Source organism: Petaurus breviceps, unplaced genomic scaffold (genome assembly GCF_028583685.1).
Source record: "Petaurus breviceps papuanus isolate PSGF00001 unplaced genomic scaffold, PetGlider_PUasm1.0 188, whole genome shotgun sequence".
In the NCBI taxonomy this organism is placed as follows: Eukaryota; Metazoa; Chordata; class Mammalia; order Diprotodontia; family Petauridae; genus Petaurus; species Petaurus breviceps.
Window position 1 is genome coordinate 26,955,746 of NW_027185804.1, and position 27,933 is coordinate 26,983,678.

Genomic DNA, 27,933 nt, shown 5'->3' on the forward strand with positions numbered 1-27,933 from the left:
CCTCATCTGTAAACTGAGTGTGGCACTTAATGACCTGTAAAGTTCTTTTCAGCTCTAACTCTGTGTTCCTGTAACCAATGATGTCTGGCTCAGTTCTAAAATTCTAAGCCTTGGTGATTATAATCGAAGAGATAAAGCTTAAGAGAGACTGAGATTTCTGGAGTCAACAACTAATAAATGGAACAGCCAATATTTTGAATTCAGTTATTTTAACACTAAGGCCAAGATTCTTTTCAGTGTATTGACTGCCTTGGAAAGGCACAATGTGGAAAACCCAAAGAACAAATTCAAGCAGATTCAAAGTTCCTGCAGGTAAGGATTATTTTTTAATCATATGTGCACCTATTTTGGCCCTAGCACAATGGCCTGTTTCTAACAGCTTCTCCATTAATGAAGGAAGGAGGAAACCAAGCCCAGTGATGCTCAGATAACCTCCTATTCTGTAGCAGTCTCAGAATATTGAAAGTATATATATATTAAAATGAGTTTTCTCTCTTTTTTCTTATAGTGTGACAGAAAAACACTGGCTGAGGTGGTAGGAGTTCTAAGGCAGCCTGATGAGCACTGGATTGGGAGGTAAGAAGACCAAGGTGACATTAGAAAAGTCTCTTTCCCTTGTTAAGGGTTTTTAAGGAATCCCCTGAACTTTACTTCTTGAGTTGTCATATTCTTTTTTTTAGAGGGGGGAAGGCAGTGAAATTGGGGTTAAGTGACTTGCTCAAGGTCACACAGCTAGTAAGTGTTAAGTGTCTGAGTTCTGAAGCTGGATTTGAACTCAGGTCCTCCTGACTCCAGGGCCTGTGATCTACTCACTGTGCAACCTAGCGTCCCCTATCATATTCTGTTAAATCAGATCAGAAACTGTTGTGTAAGTTATGGTGTTGCAATGTTGTCAGGCACCATAAGAGTTTAAAGTACTTACCCAGTGTCACATGATGATTATGTGTGACTGACAGATGACCGAATGGATGGGACACTTGCCCTAGAGTTAGGAAAACTCATGTTGAAATCCTGACTCAGACAATGAATAGCTATGTGACCCTGGGTGCCACCTAACTGCTCTCCGCTTTAGTTTCCTCAATTATAAAATAGGAACACTGATTAGTACTTACTGCCCAGGGTGGTTGTGAGGGTAAATTGAAATAATGCTTGTATAATACTTTGCAAACTTTAAAGCATTATATAAATGTTATCATTATCATTTATATTTGCCACAAGCAAGACTTGTATCCTGGTCTTTGTGGTTTCCAGGCCACAGTTCTCTATCCACTAAACAAAGATTATAGCATTCTGTAAATGCCAAGTGATGGCCCTTGGCAAATGGTCTCTTGGTCCCCTCTCAAAGAAACACATAAACAAAAACACACATTGTTTTTCTATTAAATATTTCACAGGATAAACCAGAAAGGGCCTTCTTGTTCTTGGGGAATTCAGTGTCACCCAATTCATAGGATTTCAGAATCATAGTGGGTGCCATTGGAAGTGAAGTGTCTTCATAATTCCAGGGATCAGAAGGGGCCCCAGCATGGGTCTGTCATATTGACTTGCATATTTATACCCAAGTGAAGAATCACTGATGGGAGATGTAATATGTTTGCCTGGAGGTCTGACCTATATCAGGGCTAATTTCCTAGACTAGATAACCAACATATAATTAGAGAAGCAGGGGGGCTATTAGGAGGTTGTGTATTTCTCTCTCTTCTCATAAATTTCAGATGTGATTGGTTTGTTTATTGGACTGAAAAGTCAGCGCTCCCTGCATCATTCAAATTCTGAATTATGTTTGCATTTCAGCTTGTACCCTCTTTCTTTAGACAGATGAACTAGACTAAGGAGAAGTCTGCCCTCTATCTGAGATAAACACGATATTTGCTCTTACCTTCTTGAACCAACAGAGATGTAGCTGTGCTCCTTTAGGAATGTTGATTTCTGAGGTCCCTTTGGGCTGAAAATTCTATAACTCTATATGATAGAACAAAAAGAGAGAGAAAAATCTCATTTGCATTAGTGCTAATCAGCTTACTTTTAATCTGTTTTTCCCTCCTCAAAATTCACAAAAAAAGGATTTTTTCTTTCTGAGCTTTCACACCAAAGCCAAGGATCACCATAAAGGAATTTCATTTCTTTGCTCCTTCCTTTTTTTCCCTCAGGCTGTGTGCAGAGAGAGGTGTTGAAGGCTTTCAAAGAAGTCAAATGGTCAAATGAAGCAGGAATCTTCAGCCTGAAAGATGTAGTGTTTCTAAGTTAATATGGAATGCTATCTTGGGATGACCTCCCTGTGATTTCATTGGTAGAGGGGAGTCCCTGGGGAAGGAAATATACCACCGATTCTGGTCAGAATATCTTCTACAACTTGAAGCATGAGAGTCGTCTAGAGTAACAAAAACCATGACCCACAACATTCTCAAGTGCGACCATACTCAATTAAAATATAATTGGGAAATATTTAACAAAATAAATAAATATACAACAGAGCATAGATAACGTCAATATGTTACACAGCTAGGTGGCACAGTGGATAGACCACTAGGCCTGGATTCAGGAAGGCCTGAGTTCAAATACGACCTAAGATACTTACTAACCATGTGAACCTGGACAAATCACTTAACCTTATTTGCCTCAGTTTCCTCATCTATAAAATGAACTGGAAAAGGAAATTACAAACTACTCCAGTGTGTTGCCAAGAAAACCCCAAATGGAGTCATGAAGACTCAGACATAAGTGAAAATGATTAAACAACAACAATGTCAATATATGTTTTTCTAAGACAATATGTGGCCAGCAGGAATCCTTATGGATGCTTTAGTGACCCCCATTTCTATGTGAGTATGATACCACTGGTCTAGAGGTCTGAAGTGAAATGACTTGTTCGGTGTCACAGTCACTATAAGTCTAAGGAGGGATTTGAACCTTGCTCTGAGTCTGAAACTCGAGAATTGTGCCCTTCTCAACACAACAGGCTTTATTTTTTTGATTCAAGTACTTTTGAACACTGTCCTTGTTGATTCATATTTTAAAATCCTTCTTCATGGGACTTTTGGCAGCTTGCCACCCTAGATAAATATGGTTCCTCCCAGAATGCTAAATGCCAGGGGAAAATTTCAGCAGGATATGCAGGGAGTCATTCATCCCCCAGGAGACTATCAGCTTTTGGTATGACCAGGGGAATTAAAACTTTAAGTGCCAGATCCCATTCTGTCAGATAGTAATGACATAGTGGATATGTTACAAGCCTTAATTGATATTATTAATTTCATGATTGCTCTTACAAAGATAATTAATGTAACTATGATTATAATAATTGGATTGCTAATTGCCATATCTATCCTGGCCACCCCCATCCGAAGTCTATCTTTCTTCCTGTCTCTCTTTTAAAGAGGACAGACTCAGTTTAGTGGAAAATGAACAGAATATTTCTGAAATGCCAAGACTCTGGCCTTTGAAAGCAGTCGTTAAATTACTAGTACATTTGACATTAACACAAGCACAGTGGAAAAGCAAAATTGGTACAGAGCATCTATTGCCTACATCCTTCATTTATTCCAGAATGCAAGGGACAGTCTTTAGAGACAATCTAGGGAGTTAGAAAGAAGAAGCTGGTGTCCATGAGTGTCCACTGGCTTGGCTGAGCTCAGATCATGATTTGGGGCTGATAACACTTGTTATGAATCAGTGAAACTGAATTTATCTCCGGTAGAAATTGACTTCCAGTGAGACTGCTAGAATAGTGAGGTTGTTCATAGATTAGCTGTCATACTTGTGAAAACAGGAATTGTAAATCACCATAATCATAACAAAATGGAGGAGGAAGAGGAAGGAAGAAGAAGAAAAAGAAGGGAGAGGAGGAAGATGATGAGGAGGAGGAGAAAAAAGAGGGGAGAAGGGAAAGAAGGGAAGATGAAGAAGAAAAGAAGAAGTAGAAGAAGAAGAAGAAGAAGGAGAAGAAGAAAAAGAAGAAGAAAGAAGGAGGAGGAGAAGGAGGAGAAGGAGGAGAAGAAAATCTAATGTTTAAGGTTTGCAAAGTGCTTCACACATATCTCTTTTGATCCTAATTATGGTGTTATGTGACAGATGCTGTTATTAACCTCCATTTTACAGATGATAAGGTTGAGAGATTAAATGAATTTTCCAGAATCACACCACTAAAGAACTAAAATTTCTTTAGCAATGTGTTAGGTAATATAGTAGAATACAAAAAATTAAGCTCCAGTCCTTCCCTGTCCCCATTCACAATACATATAAAATAATGTATACCATAGAACCAGAATAAAAGAGTTTCAGAATTGGAAGGGAGCTCTCACTGGCCATTTAGTCCAATCCATACTCAGAGAAAGAATGTCCACCAAGTTGTACTTAAGAAGGAATCATTCCCCTCTGAGTTGTGTTTCTGACTCTCTGGATTTTACCATCATCACTTAGATGCATACTCACTCTGTCACATCTTTCCATCTATGAATTCTTTCTGGGACTTCCATTTTGGGGATGGGCCCAAGCCAAAAATGCTTCATCTCTCTGCCAGTTCCCTTTTATGTGTTGTCTTCCATCATTAGAATCTAAGCTACTTGAGGGCAGGGATTAATTTTTATTTTTTTGGACTCATTTTATCTAAAGTTTGCACAGTTTTTGGCATGTACTAAGAGTTTAATAAATGATTGATGCCTGCCTGCCTTCCTGTATCCACATGAATATGTTCTTTGAGCAGGAAGCCACTATCTCCTTGTTCAGCGTATCCCAATTATGAATTTATCTAACTTTTCAATACTTTCCTCCTTGATATGAAGCCTACATTTCAGTCTTCTTAAGCTGTGGCATCCAGAAATAGACCCATTACATCAGAAGTATGAGCATAAAGACTCTTACCTTCCTATTCATGGAAGGCATGCTTCCTAATGCAGCCCATGAGAACATCAAATTAGGTGACTGAATAATGTAACTGTGAGCTTAAAAGAATCTTAAAGGTCATCTAACCCACATATTGGGAAATTAAGTCACAGACAATCAAACTGACTTTCCCAGGATCATACAAGAAGAAAAGGGGCAAAGCCAGGATTGAATCATGGGTTTTCTTATTCTAAATCCAGAATACTTTCTACTGCATCATAAATAATAGCCATTGGAATGTTCCTGGCATATTGGTATGACAGTGGAGACCAATCTTACAAATCCATTTTTCTCCAAACTGCAGCAAGAACGTTTCAGCCTACCCAAGCCAACTATCTGGCCAGATTCCACTGTGATTCTTTCTTGATGGGGTCATGATTAAACTCCTCCTGAAATGGGAGAATTTGACACCAAGGGATTGATGCCCATTTCCCTTTGTTGGTGTTCACATTGTCTGTATAGAATAATTAGAGTAATCAAGATGCAGCCCCTGCCTTTAATTAAACTTCACTGCCCTGTATAAGGAGTAATAAATTCACACAAAATAAAACTGGAAAGGATTTCGCTCCAGATTGGATTGCATATTGATTCCAATGATAATAAAATGTATGTGTATGGACACACTGATAATTAACAGTTGTAAATCATCTCCAAAAAGCCTTATTTATGAAACTCATACACATACAGGTAGCATTCATGTGATACTCAAACATCTGGATAATAGCTGAAATATTCAGACACCCAGATGTTTGACCAAGGTGGCAACCAACGTAAGGATGCTCAAGACACCTGGTATCTCGTAAGTACAGATAAATATCCAGTCAGCCCTCAGTCATTCTTCATCTTGTCCTGCCACCTACCTGGATACCAAGATCCAGCTTGTCCAGTCTTCTTACCATCTTCTCTGCTTTGTGCAACTAGATAGAACAGTATATGGAGAGGTGGATTTGGAATCAGGAAGTCCTGAGTTTGAATCTTACCTTAGATACTTACTGAGAGTGATTCCAGGTAAAACATCCCACTTCTATTTATCCAAACTGAAAAATGATGATAATCATAGCATCTATATCATGGAGCTATTGTGAGGATTAATGGGTATAATACATGTAAATATTTTGCAAACATTAAGGGGCTATATAAATACTGATTATTAATTATTAAGCAAACTCATTTTTAGTAATCGTAATATTGTTGTTACTACCCACTTCTCCTACTATGAATAATCATCCTCCATATCCCGATTTCCAGAGACTTTCCTCCCCCATATCAATTTCCATCTTTTGATCAGTGAAAAGTAATCAAATAATAGTACAATTGCTACTACAGGCTAATCTACTGCCCCAAGACTTCAAATCCTTCAACTGTCTAAAACAAAGTCTTCTCTGGAAAATACTTGCATCTCTCTCTCTCTCTCTCTCTCTCTCTCTCTCTCTCTCTCTCTGTCTCTCTTGCTGTCACTCTCTCTTTCTTTTTCTCCCTCTGTCTCTCTCTCTCTCTCTCTTTCCCTCTCTCTGTTTTTCTCTCTGTGTCTCTGTCTGTCTCTGTGTGTCTGTCTCTCCCTCTCCCTCTCTCTCTCTCTTTTTCTCTCTCTCTCTTTCTTTCCCACCCATCCCTAATATCCATCAATAGAAGGTGAGATTCTTGAGGCCAGAGTAGAAATGGATCTCAAAGGTCATCCCCAGTAGCCCTTTCTTTAACAGTTAAGGAAACTAATCACAGATAAATTGCTGAACTTGTCCATGGTCACTCAGCAAGGGAATTTGAATCCAGGTCTTCTTGGTTCTGGAAGTACCAAACTTCATTCACTATGGTTTGGCATCTCTGAGAATGATTTACTTCAGTAGCATCTAGGTAGATATTGGATAGAGTGTTGTCCTTGAAGTCAGGAACACTTCAGTTTACATACTGCCTTAGACACTTACTAACTTGTATGAATGTGGGCAAATCACTTAACCTCTCTCAGAGAGGGAAAAATAAAAGGTGAATGATAATAACATCTAACTCAGAGGGTTGTTGTGAGGATCAATTGAAAGGACTTTTTAAAAGTACTTTGCAAACTTTAAAATACAATATAAATATCATTATTCTTAATTGCTAATATTTTCTAACACTTACTATGTGTCAGACCCTGAGATAAACTCTTTACAATGATATCATCATCATCATCTCATCTGATTAAAATTGTCAAAATCATTCCAAATGCATAAAATAGTAGTAACAGAAACATTCATCATGCAAGGATTAATGCCAAGTGCAGGGTCAATATCAGGCTAAGAATATAATGTTTCAGGTTAGCTGTTTTTTTTTCTAAGCAACTCAATGGGCTTATCACACAATTATTTGAGGTATTCATGGTGGCTCATGCCCATCTTTTTTTGATATTGATTCTATTCTCAAATGTGGAAAGGTTGATCATGAGAATCATGGAACTATGGTTATATTTCCTAAAAAACTTAAATTTTAAGTCCATAATTACCTTGATTTTTCTTTAACTGCTGTTCTCATCATAGAAAGGAACTGGTTCCTTCTCTTTCCTCCAAGTGTCCTCACCGATTGATTACATAATACCCAACCTAGACTGAAGGCATTAAGACAAAATAAAGCAAAAACAAAACAGTGCGAAACTGAGAACCTAAAGGAAATTGTCATAATCAAGACAGAACTGGAAGAATCCAATTACTGACTTCTATGATAAATGATTGGCTGAAGGAAAAACAAAACTCTCACACATATACTTTAATATGATAACCATTTGTAATTGAATTGTATTTATGTAGCTTTGATGATTGAGTGTAGAATTCCAATGGCCAGAATGATGGTATTTGGAGCTCTGTAGCACTGAGCAGGGATAAATTGCTATAATGGGATTCTTGGTTGCACTGCTCTATTAATTTAATAGCAGACTCTGACTTTATTACAGTAAATAACATATTCATTAAAATGTTTAAACACTCATGAAAGGGAAGAAGAGACATTAGAAATGCACTCTGCCAGCATAACTAACAAAGGCATGAAATAATTGCCAGGGGGTTAGCGTTATTTTAGTGCTTTCTCTCTTTCCCTCTAGTACACTGACATCCACAAGGGTGTGACTGCATGGACACATACAACCTGAATATCAGATTCACATTCAAATGTGCCCTTAATATCAAGTCATTAAAAAACAGACCAAGATTTCTTTTGGGGAGAGAATTAGGATCACTGGGAGATTGAGAAAGGTTATAATGGGAAGAATCAAATCCTGATATTTAAGAAGAAAACATTTATAGGATTAGGTCATAGCTCTAGAAATGGAAGAGACTTTGTAGCTTATCTAGTTCAACCTTCTCATTTAACATGTGTGAAAACAGGCTGAGGGGTTAAATAACTGCTGCAAGGTCACATGGGAATATATGATAAAACTGGAATTATATCCACAGCCTCTGACTACAAAGGCAACAGTCTTTCTAAGCTGATTTCCAAATGTGGCTGTTTGTTGCATTAATTTATTCTGGGGGAAAATGGCAAAATGGAAATACTAATTCATAGACCCCATTTATTTATGCGATACTGTGCAATACTTCGATGACTCTGCATAGCTCCCTCTTTACATAGTCTCACTGATAGTGTTTGTTTTTATATCAACTTCATTTGTTGATATCCCCCTCCCTACTTCCCTAAGCAGAGAGACATCCGTTATAACACAGATTTTAAAGAATCTAGTTAATCTAAACCAATATGCACATCGCTGGTGTCTGACGGCACATACAAGATTCCACTGCTATAGTCTCTAACTTCTGCAATAAGTCAAAGGAGATACCTTTGCTTAACTCTTCTCTAGGGTCAATTTTTGTCATTTTCATTACACATACTTCATTTGTTCTTTGGTATTTATGCACATTGCTTTCCTCCTATAGCTTCCTTTAATTTGTGCTCAGCCATGATAGACATGCTTCCTCTTGCCTTTTAAAAGTACGTCTCTTTTGGGATTCTAGAACTGGGAAAAAGGAATAGCAGCTCAAATTCAGTCAGGGCTGGTACAATTAAGCAACTGCTTAGACCTGCTATCACCAATTAAGATTGATTCTCTAATACAAAGTATACTTTAATACTCAAATGAATGTGTGATCTCAAGCATATGGATACTTTATATGATAATGAAGACTGAAACCTATCCTTGTTTTCTTGTCTTGTGTGTCTTGCCTTTGCCCTTCTATAAACTTTCCTTTAGTGGGTGGAGAGCATGGCAAATCCCCAATGTGCTGATGACTTTCTTCCTGTTTTCTTTGCATCACATTGATAAAAATGGTTCACACCAATATGTATAAATCCAAGAGATAAATATAAGGAAAATGCATCTATTGAAAGATGGATATGAATGTCTCAGAGAAAGATAATATTTAGGAGGTAAACAAAGGAAATAACAGTGATAGAACCTATGCTATGGTGTAGCAAACATCTCAAAATGATCAGAGTTGGATTGTAGCCTCAAAGTTTCTAAAGGAGCTGATTGCTTAAGAAGTCAATTGGGGGATTTTTGACCTCTCAGTTTCATGCTTTCACTCTAAATTGTATCTATATGATGCCAGATGGAATGTAATTTTCTACTGCTACTGCTTTTGCTGCTGCAGCTGCTACTGCTACAACCACAATAAGGCTCCTCTTCCTCTTACCCTTCTCCTGTGATGTTATTACTTATCTCCTTCAGTCGTTCAGTGACTTATAATATGCAGACTTATACAAAGCAACCAGATATGTGATTCATATCTGTGTGAATTTAATCATCATCTTTTCAGGCACAAAAAGTACATATAAATACTTGTCTAATTTTAGGATGAAAGTCCCACCATCACTAACTTGACCATCATTTCCTCTTGGAATGATGAAGACATCCCAAGATCTTGAACCCAAGAGGCTTGGGAATAGTAGAGGACCCTTAAACCACCTGATAGGAAAGAACCATTTTCATCTGCTTTGCTGCTTTTCCATCTGACTTGCAGCTGAAACCTTTCCATATTTATTATTTTCCTCATTACAGTTTGAGATTTTTGAGAGAGGGAACTGTCTTCTATTTATATCTTCAGTTCTTAGTAAAGTGCTTTACACATGGTAAGTTCTTAACAAGTGCTTACTTCATTCATTCATCTGAAATGGTTAAAAGCAGTATACACTTTCCTAAATGAAATCTAGTATCTTCTTTTATTTTTATTCAATTTTTGTTCTGACTCATTATCTATAGTACCTTTCTAAAATATGTGTACTGCTGAATTAATCCAACGACCTGATATTCCAACTGCACATTGTTCTCTGGATAACAGATATTTTTCATCCATTTAGTCTTTCCTGTGTGAATTGTTAGGTAAATATCTTCTGCGTAGTCATGGATGTCATTCAGAAGGCTCTATAATAATGTTATGAAGTTGTTTTTTTTTTTAGCAATGAGTGCAATGTTTTTTGAAAACATGTACTTCTGAAGGATTTCATTATCTGGGGGAAGTTCTCTTCCATTTTGGTCACTACTAAGGTCCTACTCCATGATAGTAATGAAAGCCTTTGGAGAGTGCGTGTTTTATTGCTTTGCTTCTTCTTATCATTATTATGTAAATGCCTTGAGACTATGGATTGTTTCATTTTTGTGTCTTTATTAGTAGTACCTATTAAACTGTTTGTCACAGACACTTAATAAATGCTTGTTGATTGAATGATTGGACATTGATTATCTGAGCATATTTGAATAGAATTATCTCAGTTGCATTTATTAAGAACTTTTGTGGGATATTAATGTGCAGATAATAATTTCTTGAAGAACATTTGAAGTTGTATTTTGTCTACTGAATCAAATTCTTCTTTGGAGTCAATAATCAATAAAATAATAGAATCTTGTATTACTGAGACATTTCTACTGATTGTGTGACTGTAATGATTGTGATCTTTGGAAGAAATTGTATAAAAACTTGTCTATTCCCTTTTAATATTTTCTTTGAGGCCACTGTTGCTGAATGTGTAGATGAAAAACTTGTTAATTAGGTCAGTAGGTATTGTTACCCTTTCTTCATATTGTCTAATTATCTGTGGTTTTCCCCATCCATTTCAGGTGTTATCCTTGCTCTTTGAATTATCTTGAAAATGTTCCTTAAAACCTTTACCTCCAGCTTTTGGCATGCTGCAGAACCTTTTCTTAACTATACTGCCACATACCATTTCAACATGGTAGGGTAACTTATCAGGCACTGATGCAGTAGTAGATCTACTCTTATTGAAGACAAACAGATCATTAGAGAAACACTGATAAATTTCTTCTATTTTCCGTCTACTTAGATGTTTCCACTTGCTTCATTTTGTCCTCTTGTTTTGGGAGATGGCATAGTACACTGAGAAATTCTTGAACTGTATCTGCAAAAGAAAATGCACAAAATATCTTTATGAAGAAGTTGCAGAGGAAATCAACTTAATTCCAATGAAAGATGAACATAGTAAAAGGCAATTGCTTGGTTATTGAGGACCCAGCCATCCATCTCTGCCCCGTTTTGCATCCATTGTCCTTCTGTGCTCCCTCTCTTATTTCTCTACTACTGTCCTCTTGAGATCTCTAAGGCAAAGTTTAAAAATGTCAAGTGGAGATTCATTTCCTTTTTAGAGCACTTTTGAAGGCTTCTCTCAGATTTCAACATGCTGGTCTTGGCTAATGGTGCACCAAATAGAATATAAAGTTGACTGGCCATGAGAAGACAGGAAGAAAAGCCTAGAGAAAGCTCAATTTGTGGCTAGGCAAAATATCCCTTTTGGTATAATCAGTTCCATCCACCTAGAGAAACCTCTTCCAAATGCCTTCTTGCACATTCCTATGGGCTGCTGGAATACACAATGGCCTTTTTAAGTTATCACTCACTCTCTAAAGTATGGTAATAGAAGCAAAAACAAAAAAACAAAACAAAAAAACAACAGCAACATGTTATTTACTCCAGAAATGTTGCTTTGAAATTGAACAATGCAGCAGTTACATTAACCATGCCCTGGTGTTTCTGGTTCCAGCTTTCTCCATCCCTGCTTGAATCCTCATTGTTAGGGAATTATAACCAGAACTTCAAAGTCTCTTTCAGTCTTGGTTGTGAGGATCTTCATAGGAAAATGGTCCAGCTTTGTATAAGATAAATAAAAAATAGAAAGGCAAAGAGTAGAAGAGAAAACACACACACATGTACACATGTGCACACACACAAACAGGATTAAAAAGTGAAAATCCATAGCAATAAGGTGGATTTGTCTTTATGTGCTTGCCAAACAACTGGCTACTTTGAAAAATTTCTCCATTAGGTTGTGTAGGAGAGTAAAATGATAACCAATGGCCAACCTGCATGGGAACATATGAATGCTGAGAAAACTAGAGACATGTCTCCAGCATGTTAGTTGAGTCCCCCAGGTAGGATTTAAGGATGGGCATGGATTTGTCATATAAAATAGAAAGGCATGGATTGTTGAGCCTACATATTTGGACAGAGTTCCCAACTTGATGAAATTGCAGATCTGTAGAAGTCTTGAAACATTCAAGTATCAGATGAAAGTCTTATACTTTTAGTTACATTACTAAGTCAAATGCTTTCATAATATTATTTCACATATAAATATAATTCAATAAAATACTTTCCTCCAAACAATCTTTGGAGGAAGGCTATATAAACACTGGTGTTCCCATTTTACAAATGAGGAATCTGAGATGCAGAAATGTGAAATAAGTAGCCCATTGTCGCAGGGCTTGTGGAGGAAGACTTTTTTTTCATTTCAAACCCAGGTTTTCTGTCTCAGAGACTTTCCGTTATACAAAACTATATATACAAACCTAAAAGACTGTTAACATGTGAATAAATTGCTTAAATGGAAGGGACACTGGTACATGCCTGTATCAGCAATGCCATATTCACAATGCCTATGGAGATTACAGATATGCTGATATAATTATCCATCACAAAATACATCATGCTTGCCATATGGGGGAATAAACTAGAAAATTTATTAAGATACCAAAAGACTGAGTCCCAAAACCAGAAAGTGAAAGCCATCAGAGTAGTTATGACATTGGCACAGGTAGATAAAGTAGAAAGCACCCACATTTTCAAGCCTTTAAAACAGAACAGGCTACCTCAGGCAAAGGTCCTCCTCTCCCCACTCACAGCAACCACCCAGCGTCCGGGAAGCGCGCTCCCAGCAGCTCCGGCCCCTGGCAATCCTCAGCAGGAGTCCTTAGTAGAAATTCTGGCTAACTCAAAAAGGGCTTTGCGCTGCCGCTGCCTCTGCTCTGCTGTTGCCATCGCCACCGCCGCCAGCCACTGCAGGAACTCTAGTTTGGCTTCCGCTTCCTCTTGCTCCGCCCCTTCCTGCTACGTCAGCAAGTCCAATGGGGCATGGAAGATCTTTAAATCCCATAATCCTTACAATGCCCACATGCTGGTTTAACTTATGATTATATATAAGGCTTTGTTAATACGTCTTGATGGGGACTTTGTACATGCTAACTTAAAATTTAGAAGTAATAAGTCTATTGATTCCCAAAATAAACATCAATCATAAAGTCTACCAATTGCAAGAGGAGGTAATTGGCAGAAAGGGGAAATGTGAAGGATGTTTGTCAGATGTCTAGATTAAAAAAAATTCCAGGAGACTTCATTGTGTACATATGTGTTTGTACCTATGTAAGTATGTGTATGTTTAAAATTGCCTATCATTTGTACTCGCATTAGATTATAAAATTATCACTAGGCCATTTTTTCATAATCTTTTGAATCAATAACTTCTATCTTGGTCACTAATTTGAAATAGAATAATATGTTTTAGAGCTAAGGGAGGCCATCTTCTGTCCTTAGGCAAGTAAGGTACCATTGTATTGATGTGACCCCTGAGGTCCAAAGACCTAAATGACTTGTCTAAAATTATGAAACTAAAAAAAAATGACCAAACTAATATTTCTGGTCTTTAGGTATAATTCTCCTTTTATTCTTTTCCAATTCTAACATTAAATGATGTTATTCTGTATTATTCTCTGTCAAGCGTCCATCTAACCTCAGAGTACCACCTGTGATAGGAAGTCACTGCTTCCAAGGCAGCACAAAGTTTCTTGTTAACAAGGACCATATCTTTTCTCATTGGGGTGGTTAAATGGTTGTTCAGTACATAAGTAGCCTCCAAGTACGAATATACTGTCTCTCTCTCTCAATTGGTAGCCAATTAGGCGTTACTGTGGCAATGGGCTCTGTGGTTCCCTCATGACCTGACATCACACAGTGCTCCCTCTGCTTCTAACTTAAAGTCCTACAGTCTTGAGCCTAAAAAGCTGTTACTTCCTTAATGGGAATAGATATCCTTACAGCAGCCAGAAATACAGAAATTCCAACTTGATCAGGTAACCAGGGCAGAGAATTCCAGACTTCTTCAGTGACAAATAACAAAGAAATAAAGAGATAAAAAAATCTAAGGACTGTTAGAAGACTTAGAAAAAGTCTAATTATCAGAACTCCAAAAACTTCTTAAAAAATACCTCCCTCACTTTAATCCACCATCTTGAAATAGCAGAGGTCCATTCACCGAGGCCTGGTGCTAGCCTATTAATACTGATTCTTACTTCTTTTCACAGCTCCATCTTTACAATTCATTTATTTGTAGAATATTTTGAAACCTGCTGAACTCTTTACTTGGCAACTTAGGCAGAAAGTAGTAACTAACAGTAACTCCTGATCTCATTTTTTTCAAGATCTCATGCTTATTGCATGTTCTTAATTAATTACCAGAAATTCTACTCTTCTCCTCAGAATATGTGAGATCTCTGGCCTGTCCAACACATATTCAATGCAATTCAATTCAATTCAACACACACACACACATCCACATAATCATGTCCATATGGTTCCTGGTACCCTGTTGGGTTTTCATCATAGTGGGAAGGAATGGTTATTAATAAACAGACATGCCATATTTTCCCCAGTTTTCATAAACAGCTTTCTTCACCCCCTATATTCTATTTGTCATTTTCTCTCTTCCCACATGAGTACCTTATGGTTTGAAAGCTACCTTTAGCTCTAAACATACTCCTTAATGGAAAAAAAAACTAAACAAAACTGATGTTTCCTTTTGAAAGTTCAATTTTAGTGAATTCCTTTTCAGGAAAATAAATAGCTTGGGTCTAAAATAGCTCAAGTTGAATCGTTATAAAAAGGCGAGTACTGGAACAATTTGTGATTTCATCAGTATGGATAGGAAGTCCCTCCATTCAAGAGAGAGCTCAAATCCTCTGTGACAGTAAAAAGTCTTGGAGAGCTGCTGGAATAGAATAGCAAATTGATCATACTGTGGCCAACCCGATGTTAAAAATCTTGAAACTTTTCCTGGGTCTTAGAAGAGAGAGGGTCCCTCCTGGCCCATGACATATATTCTGTGACTTGATTGCTTAGTAGGACTTTATAGAGTTTCTGCTCTTTTGGAATGGTGGTGACTTGGTAAATCGAAAAGAACATTTGCTATGGCATCAGCTCACCCCTCTGCTACTTATTGCATTATGTGACCTTGAGCAAGAGATTTCATTTCCCTTACTTTCAGTTTACATCTATAAAATGGGGGTATTGGACTAAACAATCTCTGAGGTCCTTTCTTTCTCAAACTCTATGACCTTGTCATTTTGTCTCTTTGGGTTCCAATTTCCTCCTTTGTAAAATATGGGATTGAATTGAATGGTTTTTACAGTATCTTTCAGTTCTAAATCTGTGATCCTAGGAAACTGACCATATCATAATGAGGATGAGACATCAGTTTAGTACTATAGTAGAGGATAGAAGGTGTCTCTATAAATTCTGAGGTCAGCATTCATTAGGAAGCAGGAGACCTGGCTATGTTATCTACTTGTGCCACGTGTTATTTTGGGCAAGTCCCTTAAGCTTTTTAGGTCTCAGCTGCCTTATCTAGAAAATGAGAATTATAAATTCCTCTTTGTAGTGTAAGGTAGGGTGGTGAATCAAAAGATCTGTTCAAGTCTTTCTGTCTCTTCTATTATAATAACCTAAGGAATGAAATGATTGGGGTGGACTGGGGTGAGTGAGCCAGGTTTGAACAATACTCACATGGTTCCAGCTATGTTTCATTACAGAAACTGTAGCCTTGGCCAGAAAAACTTTAGATCTTGACTCCATTGATAAGATCTAATGGAGAAATGATGGAATCCTGGGACAAGTGCTTACATTTTGTTTTACTAATTCAAATAGCATCCTCTTTTATAGTGAAACAATGCATCTATATTTAAATGATCCCTGATCTCATAGACCTATATGAGTAGACCCACTGTTAATGTAGAATTAAACTATGGTAACCTATGTTGGGGAATAAATTGGAATTAGGAGTCAGAGTCTTCAGTTAAAATTCTGGTTTTGCCATGTTCTATCTGTGTAACCTTGGGCAAGTTACTTTATTTCCCTTGGCCCCAGTTTTCTACATTGTAAAATCAGGAAGCTCTGATATCCCCTCTGAAGTCTTTTTCATTTATCTATCTATAATCCTCAAATCCACCTGCAACTTCCCACTCTGTGAAATTCTTTTGTATCTGTTGCTTCCAGCCAGGAAACATACAACAACATATCTATAATATAGTATACATTTTTTTTCTAGAAGTTTGTATTATATGCGGTACCAGCAATGCCATATTCACAATGCCTATGGAGATTACAAATATGCTGATATAATTATCCATTACAAAATACGTCATGCTTGCCATATGGGGAAATAAACTAGAAAATTTATTAAGATACCAAAAGACTGAGTCCCAAAACCAGAAGGTGAAAGCCATCAGAGTAGTTATGATATTGGCACAGGTAGATAAAGTAGAAAGCACCCACATTTTCAAGCCTTTAAAACAGAACAGGCTACCTCAGGCAAAGGTCCTCCTCTCCCCACGCACAGCAACCACCCAGAGTCCTGGAAGCGCGCTCCCAGCAGCTCCGGCCCCTGGCAGTCCCCAGCAGGAGTCCCCAGCAGAAAGTCCTTAGCAGTCCTAACTCAAAAAGGGCTTCGTGCTGCCGCCGCCTCTGCTGCTGCCGCTGTCGCCACCACCGCCAGCCACCGCAGGAACGCTAGCTTGGCTTTCGCTTTCTCTGGCTTTTGCTTTCACTTGCTCCGCCCCTTCCTGCTATGTCAGCACGTCCAATGGGGCATGGAAGATCTTTAAATCCCATAACCCTTACATTCGGCCCCAAGACCTTTCATGTCCCTTACTTGGCAAAAATACAGTAGGAATAACTGGTGTCAACAAAATTTCACAATAATATAACAAGAATAGCACACAATAAACACAGAAAACCATATTTTAGGGTAGGGCTTGAGCACAAGCTCCCCATCATTCCCCCCACCCCGAACAAATGGGGCCCCAAAATCTTGTGGTAAGGGGTGAAGATCTCTTCTTCTATGGCTACTTGCTGCTGAAATCGGATGTAGAGCTGTCCCTGTCCTAAGGGGTCCCATTTGAGAGGTCAGTTCTTAATATGCTTGATGCCAGGTCCAAGGGTGACACATCACAGTTGCAGACAGGGGGTGACATCCAGCTTAAGCTATCAGGCATCTACAGATGGAGGGTACCAAGCCTGTGGAAACAAATCTAACAAACAAGGTGAACAAACAAAAAATCAAGAAGAAGCAAAGAGACAATAACCAGACTATTGTAGCCTCACTCACGGTAGAATAAATGACTTAAGGGTACAATTTTGTAATCATCTTCTCCAGAATAAACAATAGTTACTGTGTTATCCTTCCCATAGGCTATAATCTCTGCAGCCTTTGGAACATCATCTGGCTTCCATTTTACCCATACTTTAGCTCCTGATTTTATTCTATCAGTAGAACCAAATCCTTCAGTTCCTGTGACAGTTATTTTGGAAGGAGGGTCAGTTTTTACAAGTGGCATTGTTTTACAAGGAACAATAATCACTCGAACTATCCTATCATTCTTGTGAATTTGTATGGGCCCTTCACCTAAATTCTGGAATGTTACAACAATTTCTCCTTGATAATGAGAATCTATTACTCCAGCCAATACATGTATTCCTTGAGCTGCTAATCCTGATTTGGGTAAAATCTGTCCAAAGTGATTTTTAGGGATTCTTATGCATATCCCAGTGGATATTTTTCTTACTTCTTTCCTGTCCAACCAAAAGTCCTCTAAACAATGTAAATCATACCCCACCGAACCAGGTGGTCCTGGGTACGGTGCTGGGACATCTGGCCTCAAGGTCCAATACTCAATATTTGGGATTTTGTGTGTTTGTTGTTTTCTAATTTGCAGATTGGGGGTCATCATTCTGGCTAGAGGTGTACTTCCTCCCAATGTTCTATTATTCAAATTACACAAAGCCATGAACAAATTATCCTTCCAATGTTGATATGAATTATTGGAACTTAACTTCCTCAACTGTTCTTTCAATTAACCCAGATGCTTCTGGATAATATGGAATATGCTATATCCATTCTATATTGTTTAGTATACAATACTTCTTCATTTCATTGCCTTTGAAATGTGACCCATTGTCACTTTGAATCTGCATTGGGATTCCATAATATAGACTTATGAGATCTAGAGTTTTACAAGTGTTTTTCTGGGTTGCATTCTTATAAGGACAAGCTACTAGTACACCTGAATAGGTGTCAACACAAGTACATAAAAATCTGCATCCTTTATCCAGTGGTAGTGGACCAATATAATCTATTTGCCAGATTTGGGCTGGGACTTTTCCTCTTGCTATCTCTCCAGTTACTACCCGAGGAACAGTTTGCTCCTTTTCCAATTGACATATATGACATTCTTCTCCTATCTGTTTTAACAGTGAATGAGAGATACTAATACCTCGATCTTGTGCCCACTGGTGTGTGGCCTGGACCCCCAAATGGCCTGCTGTTTGGTGGACCCATTTTGCTAATACCGGATCATCAGTTGTTGTCAAAGTAGGGACAATATGTTCAGTAGCAATCTTTACCAGTCGATCAGCATGAGCATTGTACTCACGTTCTGGTGTGGTGGGGGCCACGTGAGCATCTACATGAAAAACTGACAAGTCAGTGACCAAAGACATGTTCCAGATATCTTCCCATAATTCCTTGCCCCAGACTTGTTTACCATGAATTTCCCAATTTTCATTTTTCCACATGGGCATCCATGTAGCTAACCCATTAGCTACCACCCATGAATCAGTGAATATATGACACTGTCCTCCTTGTTCTATTTTGATGGCTTGATATACTGCCATAAGTTCAGCATATTGGCTACTTGCACCTATCCCAGTACTTTCCAAAGTCCTTCTAGTGCACGGGTTATAGGCCACTGCTTTCCAATGTCTTTTTTGCCCCAAATATTTTGCTGTCCCATCAGTAAACCATGCATGTCTCTTTTGTTCCTCAGTTAATACATCATATCCCTCATTCCATTTTACAGTGGACTGTACCAACTGTTGCTTTGGCTCAGGGGGTGTGTCATTCCTCTCAATTTCTATGTTTGCTATAGATTCATGCAGAGCAGAGACTCCTCTTTTGCCTGTTTTCGCTCTATTTTGAATATACCACTTCCATTTGATTATACTAGCCTCTTGGGCATGTCCAATTCTGTGAGAAGCTGGGGTACTCATTACCCAGGTCATAATTGGGATTCCAGGTCTTAATATCACTTCATGGCCCACAGTCAGTTGTTCAGTCTCCACCAAAGCCCAATATGCAGCTAACAACTGCTTTTCAAAAGGTGTGTACTGGACTCCAGATGAAGGGAGCTTCCTATACCAAAATCCCAAAGGTACATTTCGGCTTTGTTGTTTTTGCCATAAGCTCCAGTTTGCATAATCATCTTGTACAGTCACTTGCAATTCCACTGGACCATTTTGCATGGGCCACAAATCTAGGGCCAATTGTATGGCAGCCTTGGCTTCTTCAAAAGCTTTACTCTGGTCAAGTCCCCAATCGAATTCATATTTCTTCCGTGTGACTCTATATAAAGGTTTTAAAATCTGTCCCAAATGTGTAATGTGGTGCCTCCAGTATCCAAACAATCCTATGAACTTTTGGGCCTCCTTCTTATTGGTAGGGGTAGGAAAATCCTGAATCTTTTGTCGGGCTTGAGGAAGAATCTCCCTTAGCCCCTTGTTCCATTGTATACCCAAAAACTTCACATTCTGAGCTGGTCCTTGAACCTTTGCAGGGTTAATTTCCCGCCCTTTACTTTTCATATGCTCAATTAGAAGGGTCAAACTCCTTTCCACTACTTTCGCATCTTTTCCCTGTATCATGATATCATCAATGTAGTGGGTAAGCTGTACACCAGGTAGCTTTAATTCATCCAACTGTTCAGCCACAATCCTGTGACAAATAGTGGGGCTATGTATGTACCCTTGTGGCAAGCAGGTGAAAGTATATTGTCTACCCTGCCAAGTGAAAGCGAAGTGGTCCCATTGTTTAGGGTCTATTGGGATGGTGAAGAAGGCATTTGCCAAGTCAATAACTGCATACCAAGTCCCATCATATTTCTGGATCCTTTCTATTAAGGTGATGGTATCTGGAACAGCAGCATACAAAGAAGGAGTCACCTTATTCAACTGTCTATAATCCACAGTCATTCTCCATGTCCCATCTGATTTTCTTACTGGCCAGACAGGATTATTCCATCTTGTGGTTGTAGGGACTAACACTCCTGCTTCAACATATTCCTTTATAGTAGTGGCAATTTCATCTTGCCCACCTGGCACACGATACTGTTTTAAAGTAATTACTTCAGAAGGTTCAGGTAAAGTGATTGGGTCCATTTTTAGTTTTCCTACTAAAACTGTATTAATTCCTATCTTCCTCACAGCAAATTGGTATCTACCTTCAGGTAAATTCAGAGTCATGCCTCTCAATACATCTATTCCAATGATGTATTCAGGAATGGGTACAACAACCACAATATATCCCTTCTTAGGTAACTGCCCAATTTTCATTTTTATTTTAACCTGTCTGGCTGATATTTCAGTGCCTCCTAGACCTGTGATGGTAATAGGAGTTCCATGTTTAAACTTATCAGGGTTTCCATAGATAAGTGTGGCCTCAGCCCCAGTATTCTTCCAATATATTGTTAAACCAATATGGGGTCTGCAATCTCTTCTGCATATTTCTTTTATCTGGGCTGGGGCTTGGCCTATCTCCTATTCCCCCTGAAGGTGGGGCAAACTTGGATACAAAGATTCAGATTCAGAAATACCTGCGGGGGTGGTTCCTGCTTCCCTGTTCATTCTAATGCTAAGTACCTTTTCTTGGTACAGCTTATGCAGCTCTTCAGTTGGAATACCATCTATTCTTCTAAAATCCACCCCAGCTCTTAATAGAGCAGTAAACATTTCCCTTCTTGTTGGTCTATTTTGTCTCTGAATCCTCTGGCTGTTTACTCTTCTCAGGAGGCAATTTGTCTTTTTCCCATTCCCCTAAATTGCTTAATTGTGAAATCTTATCCAGCACCTCTGAAAGAGGGTGCCCTATTTCTCCAATTAATAGAGTCAGAATTAGGTGCTTATATGCAGGAGGAGCCATCTTCACTATGATATTTCTATGAGGAACTCGTAGGGGGGTATCATAATATGCATTTGCATCTCCAATCAGGATAGCAGTTTTCATTACCTCCTCCTTTAGCTTTCTCATACAGTCTCTAAGTGAGTACCAGGGTCTGTCTCCCCTAGGCCACATAGATTCAGTTGGATATTGCTTTTTGCAACCTCTGCAGCTAAAGCTAGAAGATTAGTTTTGTTATTTCCTCCTTGCATATGGTGATCCCTAAAATCCTGGTGTACAAAAGGATTCTGACTATACTTATGAATTTTAAACAGTCCTCACTGTCCAGTGTTATTCCTCTGGTGCCTTCATCAGTGATTCTTACTATCCAAGACACTAAAGACTCCCCCATTCTTTGGGTAAATCTACTCAATATATCAGTGATCTCCTGTTGAGTGAAATTCTCAATTATCTCCCTGGACTCTGTTTTGCCTCGGTGGTTCTCCTGTCTTCTTCTTTGTATGGGGAGAGCTTCTACATTAGAAGACTCCTCATCTAACCTTGTTCCATTCTCCTCACACACATTCTCCTGGAAGCTGTCAGGGCAACTCTGCCCAGCCTGTACAAAAGCTGCATGCACATTCGTTCTGCTAGTTTTTTGCTTCCTTTTAGCTACATGAACAGTAGCTTGCTCCTGGACCACATGAGTCCCTCCAGTTTGCTCTTCTGAGTGCTGTGACACAGAAGAATCCTCAGGCAAACCAGCTGACTCCCTAGCCATCTGAGCTCTTTCCTTCAGCAGCTTATCCCTACTTTTACACATAAGGCGATAACTTGTTAGCAGCACCCAGCCTCTCCTGCACACTCCTGCCAGTTCTTTGCCTGGTTCTATGGGTATTGCTTTCAAACATCTTTCCAAATCTCCAGGTTCTCCCTCTTTTCGCCTAGGTTCCCAGTTTTCACAGGGCCCTGTGCTTTTAGCCCATTCTCTGGCTAGAGAGGAACAAGGCAAATCCTCCCATCCTGGAATAGCCATTTCTCCCTCTAAAGCCCCACTGCTTCCAAATAGAGGCCTGACCTTTTGTGATCCCATCCTCGTCGCCAAATGTATCAGCAATGCCTATGGAGATTACAAATATGCTGATATAATTATCCATTACAAAATACGTTATGCTTGCCATATGGGGAAATAAACTAGAAAATTTATTAAGATACCAAAAGACTGAGTCCCAAAACCAGAAGGTGAAAGCCATCAGAGTAGTTATGATATTGGTACAGGTAGATAAAGTAGAAAGAACCCACATTTTCAAGCCTTTAAAACAGAACAGGCTACCTCAGGCAAAGGTCCTCCTCTCCCCACTCACAGCAACCACCCAGCGTCCTGGAAGCGCGCTCCCAGCAGCTCCGGCCCCTGGCAGTCCCCAGCAGGAGTCCCCAGCAGAAAGTCCTTAGCAGTCCTAACTCAAAAAGGGCTTCGTGCTGCCGCCGCCTCTGCTGCTGCCGCCGTCGCCACCACCGCCAGCCACCGCAGGAATGCTAGCTTGGCTTTCACTTTCTCTGGCTTTTGCTTTCACTTGCTCCGCCCCTTCCTGCTATGTCAGCACATCCAATGGGGCATGGAAGATCTTTAAATCCCATAACCCTTACATATGCAAGGCCCTGGACTAGGAGCTAGGGAAGGTGCCAGTTTAAATTTGCAAGAAGATTATAGTCTCAGTAAACATCATATTCACATATATCTAGATCTAGAAGGGAACTAAGCAATCATTGAATCTAACTGTCTGCCTTTATGGATGAGGAATCCAAGGCCCACTAAGGGGAAGTTGCTTGTTGATTTGACTACTGATTATCACAGACCTAGGTTCAGATATTGATTCTATCTTTGATCACCAAAGTACTTCACTTTTCTGAGACTCATTTTACTCTGGACTAAATGATTTCTAAGTCCTTTTCTTACTTAGATTTATAATCCTTTGTCATAACATCCTAAAGTCAATTTAGTGACTTGTTAGATAAAGTGCTGGGCTTGAAGTCCAGAAGGTATTGGTTTGAATCTTGCCTCAGGCACTCACTAGCTGTGGGACTTTGGGCAAATCACTTGACTGACCTTGGCCTTAGTTTTCTCAGCTGGAAAACTAAGCTGGCTGTGATGATATCACATGGTTTTAGTAGGGAGAAAATAAGATAATATATACAAAGTGTTTTGCAAACTTCAATGCATTATATATTAGTTATTATCTGATCATTATCCTAAAAAATCTATAAATGTCAGCTATTCTTATTGCAGCTCATAGAGGTGGTAAGTTCAAGATCTGGGATTCAAATTCAAATCCTCTGACTCCACATCCAGAATATATCTCAAGACTGCACTGCATCCTAATTGCTGTGGTCAAGTATAATGCCTAATGGTAAAAAAATCTCAAGAAGCAGGATTTTTCTTCTTTAAACTTGGCTAAGTAAAGGCCAAGGGTGGATTTAATTAGAGCCTTCAAGTGTGAAATTGATTATTATGGTTGTTAGTGTAATGGTCTCTCCAAAACAGTGTGAAATTAAACAGGGGCAAGGGCAAAGGAATATATGCACTTCTGGGGGGAAATGGGATGACTTATGCAACTGTATGATTAAGAATGACAGGCAGGGAAGAAGAAAAAAAGCATATTAAGAATTCAATACAAGCTGACAATCTAGTGGTGGGGAATGAGGAGGAAATGCTGGAATAAGGCCCCATTGAATGAAGGACTGAAAGCAAAAGCTAAGATAGGAACCTACAAAACTTGGCACAGGGGGGAGCATTAGTAGACAATTAGTACTAGTTTTGATCCACACATTTAAGAAGCATAGAGAGGAACTGAAGAAACTCCAGAAAAAGAGCCAATTGAAGTGATTAGACTGAAAACTAGGACATGGGATTGAAAGTTAGAAGAGTTAGACCCATTTGGAGCAGGAAAGAAAAAAAAAAGGAGAAGCAGCTTAATAACTGTATTCAAGAATGTGTGACGTTATTATAAAGAGAGCCCAAATCAGTTCTTCCCTGTTTTGGTAAAGAATGGAATTAGAGTAAATGGGCTGAGATTGCAGCCTGAGAGATTTAAGTTAGTAACGAAAAAAAAAAAAAAAAACCTTTCCTGAGAAGCTCTGTGGTGAAACACTGGAAAGAACAGATCACAGAAGTTCAGAGGCTTTGGAATGGGTTTAGAAACAAAATAGCTTCCTCTGAATTTTAAAACAAATCAAAACAAAACAGCATAGCTTCTCAAATGGCTGGGGGATGTATTGGTGGTGGGTAGTGATTTTCACTAATAACAGAAGGAGAAGGAAGAAGATCTCTTATAGTCCCTCCCAGGTTTAGGATGGTAAATTATAAATGTAGATTCTTGCAAGTCAAAAAATGTGATCAGAACACACAGATATAATTAGTATTTATTTATGATGGGGCAAAATCATTTGGCAAGAGGGTTGAATGCCACAAACGGCAGCCCATCCATTTTGAGTGTAGTCATAAAATTGTAGATGATAACAGCTGAAAATCCCTTAGAGGCCATTTAAGGCCTAATTTTACAGAAGAGGAGATTGAGGCACAGGCCTCCACAGCTAGTAAATAACTGAGGCAGGATGTGAATCTATGTTTTCCTCATTCAAAGTCTACTCCTTTATCCTGACAACATTCTGTGTTTTATGCTGGGAGAAACAGTCCATCAGCTAGAGAGCGTAGCCCAGATCCATAGCCTGGCTGATGGTACCCAACCTCCAAACTGGAAGAGACCTGGGGTGAAGGTATGTGTGGGAAAATGCTTTATTATGTATTAATATTTTTTGAGCCTATACTTATATGTCTAGAAGATTGTATAACACAATACCATAGGTCATGTTTAGGTCAGAGATTCTCCAGGGAAGCCAGAATGTTTGTTCTGGGTTCACCCAGGTCATGGACCCACACAAAAAAGCTTATGTTTTCGGTTCCCGAATATCTTGTGTTTTGACTTTGCTCCATTTTTATTGAATGTATATACTTAACCATTGATATACATCTCAAGCAAACTGCCTACATCCAGCAGTTCACGTATATATACATTTGTTTGAATTCTAGACAGACTCTCAAAGAGACTCAAGAGGAAGCCACATCTTTTTCTGATTCTTTTCTCTGCTGATTCTGTTTCTCTTTTCCAACTTAATGAAATTCTTTCCAAAAACCTTTTTTAAGCTTCAAGGTTTTTTTTTTCCAACTGACATATGTCATAGTGGGTGAAAGTGAGTAAAATGAGAGGAAATGATAGAACCCTTGTATTGCCAGCTAGGGACCAATAAAGGACTGTGGGCGGTTGCCACATGCTGTTGTCATCTTTTATTTTCAGAAAAGACTAATGGCACCATGATTGGATAATGAGTGATGTCCTGACTTGCATGTGAGTTGGATTTAAATGAGGCAGAGCTGCACAAAGTTGTCAATCTTATTCTCTCTTCCAGAGTCATCAAAGTCCTATGACAAGACAAAAGTCAGGACAAGTGGCAGTGGTCCAGGATCCAGTGGATGACCTTGGCATCTACGATGTCTTGCCAAACTCTAAGCTTTCCACATTTGATTCAACTACCTTCATTTGGAACAAATTGTTCAGTACAACTGAGTACAACTACTTTCAGTCACAGGTGAAAGTTCTGGGAAAAGTCAACATAAACGGTCGGTGAGCAGTCCTACAAAGGGCTTGGCAAGTCTTATCACCACAGATATTAGTCCTCCTCAAGCACCCCATACATCCCCTTTTTGAGGACCATGAAGTGACAAGCAAGAAAGAAGAAAATACCACTTTCAACATCATAGCTCCTGGTACAAAATTCAGTTTTTCTCATGCCTCATCAAAAATATAGAAGAAACATCTAAAAATTTTCCCAACAACAAATTTTCCCAAAATCAAAATCAAGCAAACAAAAATAGCACAAATACTAAGAGGCAGAACCAGGATGTGAGCCAGGACTTCAGCCTCCATATGTAGTGTTCTTTCTGTTTACCTGGTGAAAGCTGTAATTTGAATCCTGTAATTAATGTGTCTTACTTGCCCATCACAAGTTACTAATACAGGAAGGTTACTGTAATTATATTCCACATCTCATATGGAGTATATTAAAGCAAATTATAATTTCTTGAATTATAAAGATTTCCAGTCCTTAATGGCAACCCAACTAAGGACTTGTTTTGAAATTCAACGCCCATTTTCTTTAAGTCGCCTCCATTCTTGCCTTAGTCACATTTTGGTCCTTTTATGTAAGGTTGTATCTGGAGATGAAGTTAATGAGTTACTCATCAATCCTCCTCATTTTATAGATGATGAAATTGAGGACTAGATTTACCCAAAATCACACAAGTAGTTGCAGAGCTGAGATGGAAACCTATGTCATCTGACTCCCAGTCCAGGACTCAAGCATATTGCTTACAAGATTCTCTGACCTCAAATTCAGCATGCTCCCTTTATCATGGAATTACTAGAGGAGCTTCCAGTCTGTCATGTGTGTGTTCTTACTGCTCATTGTTTTATCCTTTACTCAATCTCCAAGTAAAAAAAAATAGAGAGTTAAGGGAATAACCTAAGTGGATAGGTTTGGATTAGTTCAAATAAAGAATGTCTTTGAAGCGGTCACATTATTGGAATTCCTACTTCTGAGAACCAATCACCACACCTACCTGTGTTCAAGAAATGATTGTTCTATGGTAGAAGAGATAGTTATGGGGGCGGCTAGGTGGCGCAGTGAGTAAGAGTTCCAGCCCTGGAGTTGTTAGACCCAGGATCGGTTCCGGCCTCAGACACTTAACACCCACACAAAAAAACTAGCCGTGTAACCTTGGGCAAGTTACTTAACCCCAATTGCCCTCCAAAAGGCAAAAAAAAAAGATATTTATGGTTCAAAGGATCACCAGGAGAATATTGGCCCAGGTCATGTGTTGCCCCGATCAAAAATTATTTCTCTTTCCTTTGCTGTCATTGGCTATTCACTGTTTTCTATTGAATGTTTAAAAAATAGTAAGGGAAGATATCCAATGTCATGGTAATAATCATCATACAGAGTGACATGGATGTGTGGGAGAGGAGAACGCTATAGATTCATATACTGTGCAACTGGGTCCGTGTGTTGATTAGGTTAGCTAAATTTTCTTTCTTTCTTTTTAATCTTTGTTATAAGATGCAGTTTGCTGTGTAGGAAAAAGGAAAAGGATTTATGCAGAGTCAAGTTGATAGAAATAACAAATAATACAAGTGAAATTAATTTTATAAGAGAATGATATGGGTAATAAGGTTCACATAGTATGAGATGGTATGGGATTGTTGCAACCAATGCTGATGGGAGGAGCATCCATCATGATCTGGTTAATGGAACCATTGAAATATTGCAGTCTTATTTATAGGACTGTTTTTTCCATCCCTCTTTCATTTTATTTTTTTAATGTTTTATTAGCTTCTGATTTACATAATTCGTTTCCACCAGATTTTGAGTTACAAATTTTCTCCCCGTTTTTTTTCCTACCCACTGCCCCAAAATAGCAGTCCCACAGGATATCCC

General features: G+C 38.8%; 1 long non-coding RNA gene across 1 annotated transcript; it reads left to right on the plus strand.

Annotated features, from left to right (window-relative positions):
• The first annotated feature begins 370 nt into the window (after positions 1–370).
• On the plus strand, positions 371–27,017 carry LOC138163427 (uncharacterized). The gene is made up of 2 exons (XR_011168882.1): positions 371–576; positions 25,849–27,017. It is a non-coding gene; the product is annotated as an uncharacterized lncRNA (long non-coding RNA).
• The last annotated feature ends 916 nt before the right edge of the window (positions 27,018–27,933 follow it).